The 15,491-nt window shown below is 42.7% G+C and overlaps 3 non-coding genes across 3 annotated transcripts; all 3 read right to left on the reverse strand.

Moving 5' to 3' along the window:
• Window positions 1-491: 491 nt before the first annotated feature.
• On the reverse strand, window positions 492-657 carry LOC128585282 (U1 spliceosomal RNA). Its single transcript, XR_008379999.1, has one exon. It is a non-coding gene; the product is annotated as a U1 spliceosomal RNA (small nuclear RNA).
• A 7,404-nt stretch (window positions 658-8,061) lies between these two features.
• Window positions 8,062-8,225, reverse strand: LOC128585294 (U1 spliceosomal RNA). Its single transcript, XR_008380009.1, has one exon. It is a non-coding gene; the product is annotated as a U1 spliceosomal RNA (small nuclear RNA).
• Window positions 8,226-13,962: 5,737 nt separating this feature from the next.
• LOC128585077 (U6 spliceosomal RNA) lies at window positions 13,963-14,069 on the reverse strand. The gene has a single exon (XR_008379826.1). It is a non-coding gene; the product is annotated as a U6 spliceosomal RNA (small nuclear RNA).
• Window positions 14,070-15,491: the final 1,422 nt, after the last annotated feature.

Raw genomic sequence — 15,491 nt, forward strand, 5'->3', positions numbered from 1 at the left:
CAGAGTGGCCCAGGCTGCCGCTGGGCTGCCTTTGTTCTGGAGCCCAAAACTGTAAATTAAACAAGCTCCTTCCGGTGTTCCAGGCACCCTGTTAGGTTACTTTCATGGATGTTGCCACCTTTTCCAGTAAAAACAAACACCAACAACAATGAAGCAAAAATGGGGGGGAGCTCTTAAAGAGGTTAATGCCTTATTCCAGGTTATCCAACAGAGCCAAGAATAACTTACGTCTTGAAGCTCAAAATTAGCAGTTAATCCACCACCCCTGTGCTATCTGAGAGGTTACAGTGAACAGACATTAACAGGTATTTTTGGAAACACATTATGAGTTCTAAGGACTATAATATAGTCTACAATTCTGGAATCACAGGCTGGAATATATACAACACGTTTTTAAATGGAAAATGACTGTGTTTTGTATAAAGCAACACAGTCACATTTTATTTTATTTTATTTTATTTTATTTTATTTTATTTTATTTTATTTTAAATCAGAGGAGAGCGTGAATGTAGTCCCCCACTACCGCAAATTATGCAGTCGAGTTTCCCACATTTGGGGAAATCACAGGGGTCAGCACATCCAGAGTGCAATGGATAAAAGCCCTGCTCTGGGAAAACCACCTTCATGATCATGATATCTCCCCTGCCAGGTAAGTATCAGAGTCACATTTTAAAATTACAGGTTACCAGTATGATGAAAATGTGTCAAACGGTCTATAAAACCAGTGTATGGTGCCCCACGATCACATTAATGTACACAGCTATGATTTAATAATAATAAAAATAAATAAATAAATAAAATTACAGGTTGCAAACTCTTCTTTCTTAGATCTGACTACCCTAGAGCAGCTCCCACCAGCCGCCAATCCTCAGTTGCAGGGTAATTCAAAACCCGGCCTGTGGTGGCTCAAGCCTATAATTCTAGAGCTCTGAGAGGTGGAGGTGGGTGGATTGCTTAAGCTCAGGAATTCAAGAGCGGCTGAGCAAGAGTGAGACCCCATCTTTACTAAAAATAGAAAAACTAGCTGGGCATTGTGACAAGCACCTATAGTCTCAGCTACTCTGGAGGCTGAGAAAAGAGGATAAGTTGAGCCAAAGAATTTGAGGTTGCTGTGAGTCATGACACTATAGCACTTTACCCAGAGTGACAGAGTGAGACACCTCCTACAAAAATAAAATAAAATAAATCATTGCTCCTGAAATCTCACTGTAGTAGGTCACAGGTCTGTGTGCATAACAAATGTTTTCAGTCCTTTGCTGGCAATGTTATTACAGGTCACAGGGCAGATGATTGGCAGCCTGTGACCAGGTCTGGCCCACCCAGAGGTAAAGTGGGAATTTTGTTCTCAGGTTGGGGGAGGGAGCAACTAGAGAAAGCTTATCTAGTGCCCATCACTATGACATTTTTCCTGCTTCATGGACTCCATCTCTGCCTGTGACTAGTGATCAAATTTTATACTTACTTAGACATATAAAGATGTAGATATCTTTCATTCCACTTAGCCTTATGGGAACTGTCAAATTTCTTGGCTACCAAATATCTAAAAGTAGAAGAAAGGATGAGATTAATGATAAACGAAGAAGAATCTAGTGATGCCTTTAAAATACATTTCTCACTTTCTCTATGTCATACAGAGTTAAATACATTATCTTATTTAATACTCATTCTCATTTGGAAACTGAGGTCCTCAAAGGCTTAGCAATTTGTCCAAGTTTACCCAACTAGTATGTGGTAGAGCTGAATGTCCATCTGTTTAACAAACCCGCGCCCTGAGCCCCCAGGTCACAGTGACTGTTCTTATAAGGTCTGGGAGTAGAAGATGAATGAATGGAAGATGAATTGTCTTTCTCCCAGGGTTCTCTGAAGCAAATGTAATTATCCTTCCTCCTCTATTCCTACAGCTTATCTCTTATCCCCTTAGTTCACTAATAAGAATTTGGAAGGCCAGGAGTGGTGGCTCATGACTGCAATCCTAGCACTCAGGGAGGTTGAGGTGGGTGGATTGCCTGAGCAATCTCTCTCAGGGGAGACCAGACTGAGCAAAAGCAAGCCCCCCGTGTTGCCGGCACTGCACGTAGGAAACAGCGGGTATGCAGATCGAAAGAGGTGAGGCTTGCAAAAGGTGAGGCTCACCAGAGGTGCCAGGGCTTACCCTGAACTGCCTCCACAGTGGCTGTTTATTGAAATGATATACAACAGGTGTCAGGAGCTCCCAGCAATCACATACAAGGGCTACGTGTTTAAGGATCGCTACGTGCTCTTTCCCCATGGGCTCGACTCCCACCCTGAAGCATCACAAATGCTCAAGGTCCAATACCTGCTTACTAATGCGTGACTGATCTCATCTCATTAGAGCACCAAATTACTTGAGGGCTTGTCCCCAGGCTGCAAAACATCTCTAGGCCAGCCAGGAGACCATCCTGCTCTCAGCATTTCCCTCAAGAACCGGTGACTGTTCTTACAAGCATGGTGCTCATTCTCCTACAGACCCCATCTCTAAAAAAAAAAAAAAATAGCTGAACATTGTGGTGGCACCTGTAGTCCCAGTTATGTGGAAGGCATTTGAGCCCAGGAATTTGAGGTTGCTGTGAGCTATAATGCCATGGCACTCTACCAAGGGCGACAAAGTGAGACACTATCTCAGGAAAAAAAGTTTGGTCTATATTCTACCCAGCTGGTTCTTGGAACCACATAAATCCTAAATGTTTTCATTTAAAAAAAAAAAATTATGAGAGAAGAGAAAAAAATGCTGCTTGCTGTCTTTCCCCCACATGAATATCAGATTTGCTCAGTTAGGTATAAAGAAAAGAGAAGTTTTTCACTCTGTACTCTCACCCTCTAAAAGCGAGTATTTTCCTTTTGTTAATGCCAAGTCCCTAGACTATTCTCAGGAAATCCAGTTCTAGGAGCCAGATCATACTCACAGCATTGCCTGAAGGGGGAAGGATTCAGTTGTTGCCATTTGGAGTCCCAGGGTATGTGTCTGGGAAGGTTGAATTTGAGTAAATTCAGTTCTTCAGATAAATAGTTATTGAAAGTAATTATAAAACATTTTTCAAAATTAGATGTACTATCCGGAAGCAAAATAATTGAAACCAATGCAAGATCCCAGAACAGAAAAAGACCATTAAAGGAAAACCTGTGAAATACAAATAAAAATTAAGGCTGGGCAAAGTGGCTAATGCCTATAATCCTAGCACTCCGAATCTTGGCACAGTAGCTCAGTGGTTAGGGTGCCAGCCACATATAACAGAGCTGGTGCTTTGGAACTGGGCCCGGGCCTGCTAAACAACAATGACAACTACAACAAATAATAGCCCAGCATTGTGGCAGATGCCTGTAGTCCCAGCTACTTGGGAGACTGACGCAAGAGAATCACTCGAGCCCTAGACTTTGAGGTTGCTGTGAGCTATGACACCACACACTCTACCAAGGGCAATATAGTGAGACTCCGTCTCAACAACAACAACAACAACAACAACAACAACAAAATCCTAGCACTCTGGGAGGCCAAGATGAAAGGATTGCCTGAGCTCAGGAGTTCCAGCGGCACTCAGGAGGCTGAGCCAGGAGGATCACTTGAGTTCAGAAGTTTGAGGTTGCTATGAGCTATGACACCATGGTATTCTAGCTGAGGACAACAGAGTGAGACTTTTTTTTTCTTTTGAGACCAAGTTTCACTATGTCGCCCTGGATAGAGTGCTGTGGTGTCACAGCTCACAGCAACCTCAAACTCTTGGGCTCAAGCGATTCTCTTGCCTCAGCCTCTCAAGTAGCTGGGACTACAGGTGCCTGCCACAATGCCCGGCTAATTTTTTGTTGTGGTTGTTATTGTTGTTTAGCTGGCCGGGTTCGAAACTCCCACCTTTGGTGTATGTGGCTGGTGCCGTAACCACTGTGCTACCGGTGCCGAGCCAGTAAGACTTTTTTCTTAAAAAGCAAAACAAAACAAAACATAAAGACTAGAGTTTAATTCCTAGCAATGTTTGTTTCTTAGTTTTGACAATTGTACCATGGTAATATAAGCTGACAACATTAGGGGAAATGAAATGGGTTAGGGGTATACAGGAATTCTCTGGATTAGCTTTGCAACTTTTCTGTAAATTTAAATTATGCCAAAATAAAAGTTTTTTTCTTTCTTTTCTTTTTTTAGAGACAGAGTCTCATTTTGTCACCATCACAGCTCACAGTAATCTCCAGCTCTTGGGCTTAGGTGATTCTCTTGTTTCAGCCTCCTGAGTAGCTGGGACTACAGGCACCTGCCACAATGCCGGGCTATTTTTTTGTTGCAGTTTGGTTGGGGCCGGGTTCGAACCTGCCACCCTCGGTATATGGAGCTGGAGCCCTACTCACTGAGCCACAGGCGCTGCCCAATAAAAGGTTTTCTTAGAAAATTTCTGGGTGCCGGCCCCATATGCCAGAGGTGGCAGGTTCAAACACAGCCCTGGCCAAAAACTGCAAAAGAAAAGAAAAAGAAAATTTCCATGCCAGTGAACTGATATTAGTTCTTGTAGGAGTAATCAAAGGGGCCTGCAGCACTTAAATGTCTTTCAAGCAAGATAAAACCTGCCTCTCTTGACACCTCTGAACCTTGGCATAAAGAATAGTTACCATAGCTGGGCTTTGTGGCGGGTGCCTGTAGTCCCAGCTACTTGGGAGGCTGAGGCAAGAGAATTGCTTAAGCCCAAGAGTTTGAGGTTGCTATGAGCTGTGATATCACAGCACTCTACCGAGGGTGACATAGTGAGACCCTATCTCAAAAAAAAAAAAAATTACCAACAATGGAGAGTTTGTGCTTTCTTTAAAGAAACAAAACCAAATGCAGAGCCATTTTCTGCTGCAGGTCAACACCAAGTGAAACGCAGCAGTGTGATATCCTTGTACCTTTCAAATTAATTTTTTCTTTTTGTTGTTGTGCCCTTTTACTTCCTATTTAATTGACTGGACAAATGAACTGCAGCATTTTGCAGAAGCCAGAGGAGTGTTGAATTTCTTAGAACACCAGGGCACATAACTGAACTTCAGGAAATTTTGCAACTTTTTTCCCAGAAAGGGGCCGGGAGCTGCAGGATAGAAGGAAATACTCATCAACATGACCAAGAGCATTTCCTGCCCACACACTCAATGTCACTTAAACGGTTCATAAATGACTTTCTTAAAAACATACTAATAAGATTGAACAAAAATGCTGGGTTCAATAATCTTAGCAGACCAAAATAACTTTATTCATTTCCAGAGGGTAACGAAGTCCTATGCACCCAGATTGGTTTCTCAGTTGTGACAGATATACCACATTTAACATGGAAACATGGGGGGAAATTAAAACTGAGGGAAATGTACATGGCACTTTGTGCAAAATTACGATTCAACTTTTCAGCTGGGCAAGGTGGCTCACACCTATAATCCTAGCACTCTGGGAGGCTGAGGCAGGTGGATTGCTTGAGCTCAGGAGTTTGAGACCAGCTTGAGCAAGAGCAAGACTCTGTTGCTATTAAAAATAGAAAAACTAAGGCTAGAGGATCACTTGAGCCCAAGAGCTTGCGGTTACTGTGAGCTATCATGACACCATGGCACTCTACCCAGGGCCACAGAGTGAGATTCTGTCTTTAAAAAAAAAAAAAAGAAAGAAAGACTCAACTTTTCCTTTAAGGAAACAAAAATATTATATAGAAACTTGCTCTTCATTCTCTTCCAAATCCTTTAAGAGCTTTTCATTTTTCTTTGTGAGACTGTAAAATGTTGTCCTAAATGGTTTATGGTTTGCTTTGTTTTCCATTTTAATTGGTACATTTATAATGATGAGCAATGTGACTGGAATCTGCCTCCTGAGTATAGCATGGGAATCTTTTATAGACTGACAACCCCAAGAAGGGATACAGGTGTCTTTAACAATGACTGTCAAAATCCTGGCATAGGAAACCCAAATTCCTGAACTTTATTCTCATTCTTTTCCTAAATCATGTTTTTAAGTGGTTTTTTTTTTTTTTTTAGAGACAGAGTCTCACTTTATTGCCCTTGATATGGTGTCACAGCTCACAACAACCTCCAACTCCTGGGCTTAGGCAATTCCTTTGTCTTAGCCTCCCGACTAGCTGTGACTACAGGCGCCCACCACAACGCCCAGCTATTTTCTTGTTGTAGTTCGACTGGGGCTAGGTTTGAACCCACCACCCTCGGAATATGGGGCCAGCGTCCTACCAGCTGAGCCACAGGCGCCACCCCTTCCTCAATCACTTTTAAATCTATTTAATCCAGCAGAGCAGGCACAGTGAGGCTCATGCCTGTAATCCTAGCACTTTGGGAGGCCAATGGAAGGATCACTTGAGGCCAGGAGTTTGAGACCAGCCAGGGCAACATAGCAAAACTTACCTCTACAAAAAATAGAAAAATCAGCTGGGTGTGGTGGTGTACATTTGTAGTCCCAGCTACTTGGGAGGCTGAAGCAGGAGTATCTCTTGAGCCCAAGAGTTTGAAGTTGCATAGAACCATGTTCATGCCACTGCACACTAGCCTGGGTGACAGAGCAAGATCCTGTCTCAAAAAAAAACAACCCTCTATTGGCTCAGTGCCCAAAGCACAGTGGTTATGGTGCCAGCCACATACACTGAGGCTAGTGGGTTCAAACCCAGCCCAGCAGCTAAACAACAATGACAACCACAACCAAAACAGTCAGGCGTTGGGGTGGGTGCCTGTAGTTCCAGCTACTTGGGAGGCTGAGATAAGAGAATCACTTAAACCCCAGAGTTTGAGGTTGTTGTGAGCTGTGATGCCATGGCATTCTACTGAGGGTGACGTAGTGAGACTCTGTCTCAAAAAAACAAACAAAAAACCCCACCACCAATCTATTTAGTCAATAAACAGAGAGATATAAAGACGAGTCAGATGTAGTTCCTGCCTTTAAGGAATTTACAGTCTAATATGGAAATAGAGACAGGTGAATTCAACCACAAGGTGCAGATTAGAATGATGTATGACCAGACTGTATCATTGCATCGTAGCTTACAGCAACCTGAAACTCAAGTGATTCTCTTGCCTCAGCCTCCCAAGTAGCTGGGACTACAGGCGCCTGCCACTATGTCCACCTATTTTTAGAGATGGGTCTCACTCTGGCTCAGGTTGGTCTTGAACCTGTGAGCTAAGGCAATCCACCTGCCTCGGCCTCCCAGAATGTTAGGATTACATGTGTGAGCCACCGCACCTGGCTGACTGTACTTTAGAGCAGAGGATCTCAATGGAGGAGATCTTGGCACCCAGGGAACATTTGGCAATGTCAGAAGACAATTTTGGTTGTCACAAATTGGAGGAAGTGCTACTGGCATCTAGTAGGTAGAGAACAGGAATCCTGCTAAACATTTACAAGGCAGGGGCCAGCTCCCCACCTCAAAGAATTGTCCAGCCCCAATCATCGAGTTGAAAAACTGGTTTAGGCAGCAAGGAGAAATCGAGTTGCAAGAGGAAAAGGACATTCCAGGAAAACGGTAAGACTGGAGCAAGGGATAGACAGACAAGCCAGAGAAGTAATCTGTAGCCTTAAGCTGGCTATTTCTTCTCTTTGAACTCCAATTTTCCTATCCACAAAATAGTAGTTTTTTTTTTGTTGTTGTTGTTTTGGGTTGGTTTTTTGTTTTTTGAGACAGAGACTCACTCTGTTGCCCAGGCTAGAGTGCCATGGCGTAGCCTAGCTCACAGCAACCTCAAATTCCTGGATTCAAGCAATCCTCCTGCCCCCGCCTCCTGAGTAGCTGGGACTACAGGAGCCCACCACAACACCCAGCTAATTTTTCTATTTTTAGTAGAGATGGGGTCCTCTCACATTGCTCAGGCTGGTCTTGAACCCCTGAACTCAAGCGATCCTCAAACCTCAACCTCCCAGAGTGCTAGGATTATAGGTGTGGGCCAATGCTCCTGGTCTTATATTAGGGTTTTGATGAGAAATGACTGATCTTTTTTCCTGGTATCAGAAGAAAGTATCACTGATATAAAAATCACATCTCTGGGACCCACCTACTCAAGCATACTGTTGCTCAGCAGTGCTCATAGCCTATTTTTTTTTTTTTTTTATAGGGGAAAGTGTGAACGCAGTCCCCCACTACCACAAATTATGCAGTTGAGTTTCCCACATTTGGGGTAATTGCAGAGGTCAGCACATCTGGAGTGCAATGTATAAGCCTCACCCTGAGAAAACCACCTTCATGATCATGGTATCTTCCCTGTCAGGTAAATATGCTAGTGGCCTATTGATGAGAACAACAAAGATAATATTTGGCAAATCTGACTTAGGGCAACCCAGCAGGTAACAGCACCAGTGAAGGTGAGCACAGCGTCTAAGGGCACGTAACAAGAACCCAAGTATTTATAGTTCTCACATAACTTGACACCAGGAAGTGGGCAGTCTAGGGCTAGAAGATGGCCACACCATGATGCCATCCGGAACCCAGGTCCCTTCTCTCTTTCCCCTCTGACGTTCTTGGCATATGACTCCCTTCCTCATGCTTGCAAGATGGCTGCCGAACCTTCTCAGTCTTTGAGATTTTTGTCAGCATTCCAAGCATGAAGATGCAGAAAGGTGGGAAAAGGATAACAGGCAAAAGGTGAAAGGCTCCCTGAGTCAAGGCTTCTCCATTTAACAAACTTCTCTGGAATCCTCCATGCCTGTATCTTCCACTTACTCATTGGTGCGAACTGCAGTACAGAGCTATTCATAGCTTCTGGGGAATGTGGGCACCTTGAACAAAATTGATTTCTTTTAAAAAGGAAGAAAAATAGAAGAGATGCTGGGTAGTTAACTAGAAATTTTATCTTAGTGCTTTAAAACTAGAACATTCCAGGCTTTTTTTTTTTTTTTTTTTTGTAGAGACAGAGTCTCACTTTATCGCCCTTGGTAGAATGCCGTTGTGTTACACAGCTCACAGCAACCTCCAACTTCCAGGCTTAGGCGATTCTTTTTTTTTTTTTTTTTTGGCCAGGGCTGGGTTTAAACCCACCACCCCTGGTGTATGGGGCTGGCGCCCTACTCCTTTGAGCCACAGGGGCTTAGGCAATTCTTTTACCTCAGCCTCCCGAGTAGCTGGGACTACAGGCGCCTGCCACAACGCCCAGCTATTTCTTGTTGCAGTTTGGCCAGGGCTGCGTTTGACCCGCCACCCTTAGGATATGGGGCCGGAGCCCTACTGATTGAGCCAAAGGCGCTGCCCCATTCTAGAGTTTTATAATGAGCCTGAGATAGATCAACCTAAAATTGAATTCTAATTGCAAGAGAATGGTTATTATACAGCAATCTTCTAGGGCAGTTTAAAAGCTGTACTATCATTTAAAGCATATTGCAAGCAATCTAACTGTTCAATAGTCACTCCAAAAACATTAACTGAGTAGGAGAAATATATTTAAAAAATAGTAAAAACAGAAGAACAAAGGAAATGCAAAAACGGCTTCCATTTCTAATGAACTTCTTGAAATTAAATTAGAAAAAAATACAACATAAATAAATGAAATACTAAGCAATGATGAAAAGAGTTAACTAGGGCGGCGCCTGTGGCTCAAAGGAGTAGAGCGCCAGCCCCATAGGCTGGAGGTGGTGGGTTCAAACCCAGCCCTGGCGAAATACCACAAAAAAAAAAAAAAAAAAGAGTTAACTAATATGAAGCCAATCTAATTCATGCCCACAGAGGAGAAAGAGAGGAGAAGAAGAGAGGGGCTTGGGGTGCTCCCACTTGATGGGCACAAGGTACGGGTGTACGGCACACTTTTTGGGTGCAGGACACAACTACAAGAAGGACTCTACCTATCAAATTCAAATATTGTGACCTGGTTGTTTGTACCCTCATAGCGATCTGAGATTAAAAAAAAAAAAAAAAAAAGAGAGAGACCCTTGGCGCCTGTGGCTCAAGCTGCTAAGGCACCAGCCACATACCTGAGCTGGCAGGTTTGAATCCACCTTGCCTGGCCCCACATATGCTTTGTAAATATTTGCTTGGCAAGCTATTTTCCATTGTTATACCGTTTTATGTATATCTCTCTTGTTTAAAAATTAATTAATTTTTTTTAATGACTTATTTTGCAGTTTTTGGCCAGGGCTGTGTTTGAACCCGCCACCTCCGGCATAAGGGGCCGGTGCTCTACTCCTTTGAGCCACAGGTGCCGCCCTATGTACATCTCTTTATAAACAGTAGATAGCTGGATTTTTTTTTTCTCTCGGAGTCTTTTCTAAGAAGAAAATATAATCCATTCACATTCACTTTTAGTTATTTATATATTTGGACTTATTCTTACCATGTTATTTCATATTTCCTATTTATTATGTTTCTTGTGTTTTCTCCAAATATTTTTCTGGAAGAATTTTTTATCGTTCTGTCTGTTCCTCTCACTCTCTCACTCTTGTGCATTCTCTCTCTCTGTTCTGATGTTTTAGTTCTATTCATCTATTACAGTGGTCTTAAAATGTTTTTGTTCACATAGTCCCTAAAAGAATTTAGTAAAGCCACATATCCTTGACAAACTTGGCTTGGCCAGATCAGGCTTCTAAATTTTCTCCTAGGCACATCTGTCTACTTCCTTATCAAATCTCGTCTCCGCAAGGAGCCCTGCTGAGTCAGTTTAGCAGCAACCTTCACTGTCCATCTCTGATCAGGTTCCTTATACTCCAACATCCCTCCGGTGCTGTTTGATCACTCCGGCCTGTCTTCAGCAAGAATCCTGTTAGGTCAGTTTAACCAGAATCCCCCTTACTCCTGCTGTTTCCTTTAGTAATTTTCCAATGACACCCACACGTGCTCCTTGGCTACAAATTCCCACTCACCCATGCTGTATTTGGAGTACAGCCCACTCTCTCTCCTATACTGCAAAATCCCATTGCTGGGGACCCTATGCCTATTTTCACAGTCCTGAATAAAGTCTTCCTTACCCTGCTTTAATATGTGTCATTAAACCATTTTTTATTTAACACTTCTTACACATTTTTTTCTTTTTTTGAGACAGGGTCTTGCTTTGTCACCAAGCTGGAGTGTAATGGTGCCATCATAGCTCACTGCAACCTGGAACTCCCAGGCTAAAGTGATCTTCCTGCCTCAGCCCCCCAAGTAGCTGGGACTGGCTAATTTTACATTTTTTACTGTATCTCATAATGTCCCCCAAACTGGTCTTGAACTCCTGGCCTCAAGTGATCCTTCTGCCTTGGCTTCCCAAAGTGCTAGGATTCCAGGCATGAGCCACTAAGTCTAGCCATGATGATAATTTTAGAAGTTAAAATAAAAATGTGAAAGGGGATGGCCAGGTGTGGTAGCCATCAATTCACAGAGACAAAAGGTAGAATAGAATTACTAGGGCTGGAAAAAAAATAAAAAGAATTACTAAGTCTGGGGTAAGGAGAAATTGGGAGGGGTTGTTTAATGAGTATAGAGTTTCTGTTTGTGATGACGAAAATATTTTCTCTCTTTTTTTTTTTTTGGCCGGGGCTAGGTTTGAACCTGCCACCTATGACATATGGGACCGGTGCCCTACTACTTGAGCCACAGGCGCCACCCGATGACAAAAATATTTTAAAGGTAGATAGTAGTGATGATTTCAGAACAATGTGAATGTAATGATTGAATTAATGTACTGAATTTTACACCTAAAAATGATAAAAATGACTTTTTTTATTTTTAAGACAGAGTCTCACTTTGTTGTCCTCGGTAGAGTGCTATGGCATCACAGCTCACAGCAACCTCCAGGTCTTAGGTGATTCTCTTGCCTCACTCGAGTAGCTGGGACTACAGGCATCCGCCATAACGCTCAGCTATTTTTTTGAAGTTTGGCTGGTGCTGGGTTTGAACCCGCCACCTTTGGTATATGGGGCTGGTGCCCTACTCACTGAGCCACAGGCGCCACCCTACAAGTTTTATTTTTATTTTTTCAAGTTTTATGTTATGTATATTCTATCACAATAAAAGAGGGGAGGCTTGGCACCCATAGCTCAGTGGTTAGGGCGCTGGCCACATGCACCGGGACTGGCCATTTTGAACCTGGCCTAGGCCTGCTAAACAACGACAATGACAACAACAACAACAAAAAAATAGATGGGGGTGGCGCCTGTGGCTCAGGCGCCGGCCACATATACCGAGGGTGGCGGGTTCAAACCCAGCCCGGCCAAACTGCAACCAAAAAATAGCCGGGCGTTGTGGCAGGCACCTGTAGTCCCAGCTACTCAGGAGGCTGAGGCAAGAGAATTGCTTAAGCCCAGGAGTTGGAGGTTGCTGTGAGCTGTGTGAGGCCACGGCACTCTACCGAGGGCCATAAAGTGAGACTCTGTCTCTACAAAAAAAAAAAAAAAAAAAAATAGATGGGCATTGTGGTGGGCACCCGTAGTCCCAGCTACTTGGGAAGCTGAGGCAAGAGAATTGCTTAAGCCCAAGAGTTTGAGGTTGCTGTTAGCTGTGATGCCATAGCACTTTACTGAGGGTGACATAATGAGACTCTGTCTCAAAAAAAATAAAAAATAAAAATAAAAAAAGAGAGAGCTACCATCAATCAAGTCTGAGATAGTCTGCAAATCAAACTAAATAATATAGTAATAGATTTTAACTCATGGAGTAATCCCAGGAGTTGATACTAACATTAATAAATAAGAAGAGAAAGTTCTACACTATAGTAGAATTTCAAGTAATGCAGAAGGAATGATGGAGTTAGAAAATCATGATTTGGAGGCTCAGCGCCTGTGGCTCAAGTGAGTAGGGCACCAGCTCACATACACCTGAGCTGGCAGGTTCTAATCCAGCCCAGGCCTGCCAAAACAATGACGGCTGCAACCAAAAAATAGCCGGGCATTGTGGCGGGCACCTGTAGTCCCAGCTACTTGGGAGGCGGAGGCAGGAGACTCGCTTGAGCCCAGGAGTTGGAGGTTGCTGTGAGCTGTGATGTCATAGTACTTTACTCAGAGTGACAGCTTGAGGCTCTGTCTCAAAAAAAATAAATAAATGAAAGAAAATCATGATTTGGAAATCCTTAGGTAAGAATCACCAATAGATTCTAAAACTGATGGGTGAAAGTCTAATGAGGAACAGGATGGTTATATATCTCAAAATATATTGCTGTAAAATTTTTATTATTAATAAGTACAACACGGGTGGCACCTGTGGCTCAGTCGGTAAGGTGCCAGCCCCATATACCGAGGGTGGCGGGTTCAAACCCGGCCCCGGCTGAAGTGCAACCAAAAAATAGCTGGGCGTTCTGGCAGGCGCCTGTAGTCCCAGCTACTCGGGAGGCTGAGGCAAGAGAATCGCTTAAGCCCAAGAGTTGGAGGTTGTTGTGAGCTGTGTGATGCCATGGCACTCTACCGAGGGCCATAAAGTGAGACTCTGTCTCTACAAAAAAAAAAAATAAAATAATAAGTACAACACTTACCAATTAACTTCACAGTGAAGAAACTTGGCAGGCCCCATCTTAACCAACTGCTAAAAGTTAGCTTGGTTAGTCATGGGACAAATAGACAGCATGTGGCTCCTGATAGGATGTGCCAAGACGAGCACAGCATCACTGCTGTGTTATTCCTGTCCCCCAAAACATAAACCATGAGGCTCAGCACCTGTGGCTAAGTGGTTAGGACGCAGGCCACATACTCGGGGGCAGGAGGGTTTGAACTCTGCCAGGCCTGCTAAACAACAACTACAAGAAAAAATAGCCAGGCATTGTGGCGAGCACCTGTAGTCCCAGCTACTTGGGAGGCTGAGGCAAGAGAATCGCTTAAGCCCAGGAGTTGGAGGTTGCTGTGAGCTGTGATGCCATAGAACTCTACCCAGGGCAACAGCTTGAGACTCTGTCTCAAAAAAAAAAAAAAAAGATCAGTGCATTATACATGTATTGTTTCATACTAAGTCATCAAATCCTGTATTTCATAGTTGCATAAAATTTAACATCTTAACCCTTTCTTTTTTTTATTTCAAATAAACATTTAATGTAAAAACAAATGTTCTTTTAAACTGAATTTTTTAAAATATGGAACGCTTCACGAATTTGCGTGTTATCCTTGCGCAGGGGCCATGCTAATCTTCTCTGTATCGTTCCAATTTTAGTATATGTGCTGCCGAAGCGAGCACACATCTTAACCCTTTCTACTTAATAGTGCACTCAAACTGTTGTACAATCATGCAGACTTTTTAAATTCAGACAAGCCGTATTTCAAGGGTTCAATAGCCACATGTGGCTAGTAGCAACTGTAGTAGTACAGTCCTTGAGTTTTAGTTTCAGGTTTTTTGCTTTTTTCCTCTCTTTTCACATCAATATTTGTTTAGACTTACTGTTTCTCTCATTTATTTGCTCATTTTTGTGGCTTGCATTTCACAAAGTCTGAGAACTTTATATTTTATGTTTATAGACAGCTCTTATCACAGGTGCCTAATAAATGTTTTAAAACATTAATGGCATCTGATGCAAGAATTATCAGATTAATCTTAGAGAGGATATGAAACTGTTCAAGGGTTTGGAATTGAGTGTTCAAGACTTCATGGACAGTAGTCGGCGGTGCGTCAAATTACTGTTTTTAGTATGATTTAAAACAGTTTTAACTCAGTTTGTAAAAAAGATAAAAGCCTTGAGAAAAAAAGCTGGGGGAGTGAATTTCAGCATTCCACACCTATCCCATTAACTGAGACCAAAGTGCAGTCCACCCACTTTTTCTCCTCTGTCCCAGCACATTGTGCCAACTCCATATAGCTACTCATTCATAGCCAGCTATACTACAAGGGGCCTCAGGTATTTCCTTTTTTGCCTACATGGTTTGAATTTCTCTGGGATTTCTCACACGGTACCATTCTCTTGGCATTAATTACGTTAGCTTAATTAACAAAAGGTTGCATGATAGTGATGACTTTTCTGAGCCTCTTACAGCTTTCCAAGGTCTTTGATATAAACCGGTAGGTTTCAACAAAAAGATACCTCCCAAACGGTCCCAGAGGCCAGGAGTGCATCTTCCCATATCTGGAGGAACATGAGCACCCAGGTATCCCAAGCTAATGAGAATTAAAAAGGAGGTAAGTTACTTTGTCCTGTAGAAACTCTGATCACTCCCACCTCTTTTCCAGCTCTCAGAAACATCCTGTGCTCAGGTTGCCCTGAGTAGGGCTAGGTGGATTTAAATAAATAGTGGTTGATTTCTCTCTGCCAAGGTGGAGAAAGAAAACACATATTAGGAGACTCATGGTCCTGGGAAAATGTGAAACTGTGTCCCTTTAAAGGACCTAGTATCAAGAGAAGTAATTGCTTTTAGATCTTTTTTCCCCCCGTCTTGTTCCTTCCCCTCAAAAATACATAATTGATCAGCTAATCTGACTTAACACTGAAGAAGTACTTAGAAATCTGCTATCTTCAATCTTACTAATCTTTGCATTCTTACAAGCTGAATAGTGCTGAGCACAGATAAGGAAGCACTATTTGTTAAAGAAAGTACTGCTTTGTAATTCTCGGGAATTTAATATTTTGTAATCTGCCTCAAAAAAGTGAACATGTTTTTTTCAACTTCA

The sequence above is a fragment of the Nycticebus coucang genome, chromosome 4 (assembly GCF_027406575.1).
Source record: "Nycticebus coucang isolate mNycCou1 chromosome 4, mNycCou1.pri, whole genome shotgun sequence".
Lineage (NCBI taxonomy): Eukaryota > Metazoa > Chordata > Mammalia > Primates > Lorisidae > Nycticebus > Nycticebus coucang.